Here is a 6513-nt window from a genome sequence, read left to right as displayed (position 1 = left end):
CCTCCCCTCTGACTAATATAAAACCACAAAAAAAAAAAAAAAAAAAAAAAAAAGAGAGAGAAAGAAAAGAAACATTCAATAAAGAAATTCAAATAAAATATTCTGTGACAAGCCATCACATGACCACAACTCTGTTTTGTTTATGATTTATAAGCGGATATGATGATAATTATATCTATTAAAAAACTTTCAGATTTTTTTTCAAATCTTGAGCTAGAATTTTTCAAATTAAAATGAAAAAAAATTCCAAGAATATGTATACTAGATTAGCAAGTGTGCAATTAAAAAAACGGTGAATGTCAAAAGGCAGGTTCGGAGGTGCCTACGTTGGATTTAGATGTGGCTACCAAAATGGAAACTACAGCAGCTACAGAACAGAGAGAGAGAGAGACAGAGAGAGAGAGAGAGAGAGTCACACAGCAGAGATTGGCACAGAACCAAGGAGCACGGACTCAAACTATCTTCTTGGACTTTGTGAGGAAGGAAAAGACTTCAGTAAAGAGTGGTGGTCTGAAAAATAAAAGCTAGACACGATTCCAGCACGGGGAAAACTGGAATGCTTTACTGAATACGAGAATACAACTTTAAAAGCATTTGGGGCTGGACATGTTAATGAAGGGGACAACCTACGTTAATTGGGGAGTTACACAAGTTTTTACTGCAATTTCCAAATAGCTAATTTTTCTTCAAGCAGGATTACATGGGTGATACAGGGATTGCAGGGGTTTAGACATGGTTTTAACAGTCATCTCAAAAAGTCCTTTCTTAATTCTGCTTGGAGCCAGGTTTATATCTCAGGGTTGCACATCAACAGGTCCCAGGACAAAGGTCCAAATTTCTACAGATCACGAGATGTTTGTCAGCCTTGTTTTCCAAGATTTGTGATTCAAATTTACCGAGCCTCCTTTTGCTGAGAGCTGGTTTTTGTTCCCTTCAGTAAAGAGCTGGAGGTTGGTGGAGGGGTGGATCAGAGGAAATCCTTTTCCCTGAACGCTCCAATGAGAGAAAGACTGTTTACCTACCAGCCTAAGGGCTTCTCCTGGACTGAATTATGGGAAGGGTTCAGAGGGATGATAGAAGTGTGTAATATTGTATATATATAGTTGGTTTTAGCTTGTACAGTATTTATTTGTGTAGAATAAATGTATATATTTTCCCTTCCCCCATGCAGAGGTGTGCCTGCCTGAAAGTTTCTCTTCGGTGTTGAGGTAAAATTGTGGGAAGGTGGGGGAAGCTTGGAGATTGGATTTTTGTGGGGGTCAAACCACCACACAGCGCCAGTTGCCTTAGCAACAGCATCTCCCCTCTTCTCCAGCACAAGTGCCAAATGTCTGTGCTGGAGGCACTGAGGTCTCTGTGTATTTTCTGTGAAGTTGTAGCTTTCCTGGGAAGAATGTCAGCTTATTTAACCAGCCTGAGGAAGAATCATATGCAGGGGAATTTGGCTTAGGTTTCACTTCACATCACTTATATGCTCATTCTTGAAGAAAGAGTGATCAGGTCAATTGTTTTCTACGTGATGCAAATTCTCTACATTCTGCATTTGCAGAGGTCAACGAAGCTGAGACAATCCCAGGGGAGGCAGAAAACTGGAATCCTTTATTGGACATCCAACTTCATATTTAAAGGGTTCAGGGTTTACATATTCAACAGGGGGTTCTACATATTTATAGTATTAAAATGGGGGGGGTTCACAAGGATGAGGTAAGGGAAAAAACCTGGGTTAACATTTTTGGGGTCTTAGAAATTCCCTCATGGGAAAAACCCACTTTAATTTGGTCTGTGATTTTACTAGAGGGACAGGTAACACAAAAGGAGAGATAAAACTCAATGGGTCTTCTGCATAGGTTGATCAAATCAGGGTATGGTCTCTCTGGCTTGTGATAATACCATGCAAGGAGTCTCTTCCATTGTGCTGGAGGAGGCAGGAAGAACCCACAGTGATGAAGTTACTAAAAAGGGTTTTTCTCCAGCTTCTGTGACTCTAGGTTTTCTGTTTAAGGCCAGCAGTTTCTTTTCTCATATCTAAAATTTGGAATCCAACACGCATTCCCAAAATTTTTAGAAATATACAGGTGAACAAACCATCCACTAGAAACCAATACATCCCTGTGGAAGTAACATCTTTTACTAAATCTTACCCTGAAAATTGTATCTTACCCTGAAAAAAGAAAAAAAACAAATAAAAAACAAACAAACAAACAAAACCCCAAACAAACAAACAACAACAACAACAAAAAAAAAAAAAAACACAAAAAAAGCCCAAACTGACAAAAAAACCAAAACCAAACAAACCAAAACCAAACAAACCAAAAAACAACAAAACCAAATGTTGCCTACACTGTGGATTATAAGGATGCAAATGAAAGAATGTACAAGTGTTCTTGAAGACTGCAAGGGATACTAGGAAACTTCACTTTATTATACACACAAAAATAGATTTTTTTTAGTTTAATTAGTGATTTTGTGGCTTGCTAGCATCACAAGGAAGTATATTTCAGTGATCTATGTCACCCCGAGGCAAGAATCATTTTGAACAGCAGGGGCAATCCCAGAACTGCAGTTAATCAATTGGAAACCTGCCACTCTTGTCTTTAAATTTGTTTTATAAGGATAATTAAGACAAATTTCTGGCTCCAAACCATGTATTTGGGTTTTGTTTGGGGTTTGGGTTGCTTGTGTTTGTTTTGTTTTTCTTTTGTTCTCTTCTCATTATTTCCTCGAACACAAAAATATTGATGAATACAAAATGCAAAATATAAATGAGTTTTATTACAAGGTATTTAATAACAATGGAGTACTAAAAGTAAAATAAGCACCAAACCAGAAACAAACAAAATCCAGAATCCAACCAAATCAAACCAAGTGGCAACCAGTTACCAGGTTCCTCCATCAGAAGCCAGTGATTAAATGATTATTCTGTCCACTTTCTTTGGTCTGTGTAGAGGAATGAAGGTATTCTAATATTTCTCTTTTTCAGCCCCAGTTAATACAGCAAATGCAAACATACATTGACAGCTAGAAGATAGGGAATGCATGGACAAGGTGAGCTTTTGAAGTTTTGAGACTATTAATTCTAGATTTTCAGAAGATTTGTGTCACTAATTTTAGATGATAAATAAACATAAGAAGGACTCAGATAAACAGATGAAACTGAATTTGGTGGTTAAAATTGTTCAAATGGAAAGTAAACATTCAAATGTGAAAGAATTTTTTTTTTTAATTTAAACTCCCTCAGAAAGACCCTAAATACTTTTGGCAATTTATATTAACTGCAGGGAAAATATTTTGAAATAAAAAATATATAGAGTGGAAATAAAACTGAATTTTCTTCATCACTTTTGCATTATATACCCCTTCAGTAAAGGTATTGCAACTAATATTAAATCAATACTAAATCAGAACAGGAGTCTAACATGATGAGTTAGAAATAAAAGGGAAAAAAATATTAAATTTAAAGCCCAGTGCTGAGAACATTTCAGTATTCATTGGAAAAAATAGGGGAATTTACTAGCTTTTCTAGGTAATCTGAAAGCCATGTGTGGTTGAAAGAAAACATATTTGAAGTAACATCATATAATGGCCTGTGTTTAGAGCAGGTGGGCTAAAGGCATTTGGTAAATATTTTAAACCAGTGTTCAATGCACTCTTTGGATTCAACTGTTTGGTTTCAAAACAGGGTTTGCCAAAACATGGAGCTTTTTAAGCAACCTTAGCTTACCAGGCTAAATTCCATTTCTTTTAATATCGTAATTATATTTATATTTATATTTATATTTATATTTATATTTATATTTATATTTATATTTATTTATATTTATATTGTGATTTCCAGTAGCAGAAATTTCTTCAGGGACAGGGAAAAACAGGACCAAGAAGTCACAATCTGTTTGGATCTTCCTAGTCCATCTATCAGGATAAGGTGGATAACATGAGAGACTTGATAAACATTCATATCAGTCAAAAACTGCTTCCAGTCAAAAGATTCCTAATTCCAATTTTTACCTGGATCAGCCTTCAAAGCAGGGCATTTCTTCCAGAATAAAATTTGTATTCTTTCTTGATAGAGGAATCAAGTATTCCCTGATAGGAACAATCAGTCCACCCCCTATGCTTTCTTTGGTTTTTTTTTTTAATAACATCCAACTTTTAGTTAACCTTCTGTATCTCATTCTCTAACAGGACAGCATAGATTGATATAGTAACCTAAGTCTTAAAGTAGAAATACTGAATTGGCAAAAATTTTGTGACTGGTGAAGATACCAGAAATAATCAACAAGGTTTAACCAGAAAATTTATTTCATTCAGTTATTATCAACCTTATGATACCACTTCAACACAACACTTTTAATATATTTTATGCATACACCACAAATTATTCACCAAAGAACTGACAACAATGGAGAAAAAATAGAAAAAGAAAATAAATGAATTAATGTGAAGAATTCGAGACCAATTCAAGCCTATGGAAATGTAAAATCATCTCATTTATTTACTCCTGGTGTAGGCAAATATATTGTCACTTTCTTAGAAAATTCAGATAAATTTTCTTCATGGGCAAATTGTAAAAAAAAAATGAAAAGTCTGGCAGAGCAGGATTGTTTTACTTTTGGCATGATTACAGAAGTCCTAAAGTATTTGTATATTTATTCTCAAATGACAGGTTTCTGGCAGATGCTGCATGCAGCAAAATGAGGGGTCTCTCAGGTTGTTGTGCAAAATGTGTTAACAAATGAAGAACTTGTGTTGTAAGATTCATAAACAAATGTTAAATTGAGGAGAGAATAACCTGTGCACCAGGATGACATGGCATGCATTATTAAACAAGAGCACACAGAGGCAGAATATATTAACATACTGTCCAACGTTTATGAGACTTACTCTACTAACAGTTCTTTTGGGTTTCAGCACATGGTTCTCCTAGAAAAGGGCGAATATTTAATACAAAAATACTTGAATGAACATTAAATAAAAGATATGTTTTCTGCCAAAAATAAATTACAGCCATGAGTTTTATCCTATGCCTAAGAGATTATGGCCTGTTTGTCCATAAAGAATATCAAGATCTACCACAGAGTGGATTATATGAGCTAATTTATGTGTATAATTTAAATTATACATATAAGGGCTAGTGTATGTTACATTTTATGATGGAAAGGACTAAAATGCTTCTACTGTCTGGTTAACTAATTTCATTTCCTTTGGTGACCAACATCAAACTATTTAGAACTTATAAGAATTAGTCAGGCACCATCTATTCAGCATTCTTTTTTCAACATCACAGCTAACCCCTAGTGTAATTAATGGCATTTATGGATGCCACGCTGAAATGTCAGATCAATAATTAAAGCCATAATTTCAAAAGCCATAAATGCACTCTTCGAATACAGTTTCACTAAATTAAGGAATTTTCCATCTGCTGAGTGATGGTGGGACACTACAAACAATTTACTTACAAAATCCACTGCTGCTTCTCGTAGCCCAAAATAAATTTGTAGAGGAAGAAAGGTTGTTGATACTGTTTACTCACTCCATTAGCTTGTCTTTCACAAGAAATATATTTTCTCAGTAAATATCCCTTGGTACTTCAATTAAAGTCTAAAGGACCTTCTCTGTTTTAAAACATCTTGAAAACTTGGGGTCCTAGAATTTGTGTATCTGGTCACAAATGGAAAAAAACTTCTTTCAAGCTACTTGTAGAACTGTTCTTGAGGTTCAGACTTATTTAGTGGTGAACAGATGAAAGTTACAGCACACGTGGAAAAGTGATTTTTGCTACTTCCTTACCTTCTTCAGTGTTGGGATAGCAAGCCCCAAACTGTGCAAAACACATTTTTTTTTTTTTTAAGGTCAAATTACTAAAACAGGTTGCAGTCTCAGTCTGAGGAATAAGAAGTAATTTTAGGTAGAAGTTATAAATGATGCCACTAAAGACATCATTTCCTGTTTTGTCTTAAAAAGAAATGCATAAGCCTATTTTCTATTTGAGAAGGGCTCGTGGGAAAATAAAAACAGAGGCTAAGCACAAAGAGGACTGCAGTCTCAGTTCTTCATTATTTACATCATGTAATTCTGAATGCTCCAGCAGAACAATCTGAGCTTTTAACGAAAACAAAAGAAAAAAATTAAACATTTATGTGGCTAATTAGAACATGAGTTATGGGCTGTTAGTCAGTACTAAGTGGTAGAGACAAGAAGCAGCATCTCCTCTGGGAAGTCTCTTTAGAGGTTTCATATCCTTAACTGTGGACTGTTATGTCTCTGGCAGTCTCAGGGTCAGGACTTCAAGCTATGTTATGTTTATTCAACATCTCAAATGCTACGTCCCCATACAGTAATTTGGTTGATGTAGGGTTTTATTCCATCTATATACAATTTTTAAACATTATTATGCTGCTGAGCTCTTTGGGCTGGAAGTCAGCTTAAAGAAGACAGAGGTCCTCCATCAACCTGCACCTCAGGAAGTCCCCCATCATCCCCATCTCACCATTGGCAATCAGAGCTCAAATCAGT

This window comes from Lepidothrix coronata, unplaced genomic scaffold (genome assembly GCF_001604755.1).
Source record: "Lepidothrix coronata isolate B3197 unplaced genomic scaffold, Lepidothrix_coronata-1.0 Scaffold89, whole genome shotgun sequence".
Taxonomy (NCBI): Eukaryota; Metazoa; Chordata; class Aves; order Passeriformes; family Pipridae; genus Lepidothrix; species Lepidothrix coronata.
Note: the sequence above shows the minus strand (reverse complement) of the source record.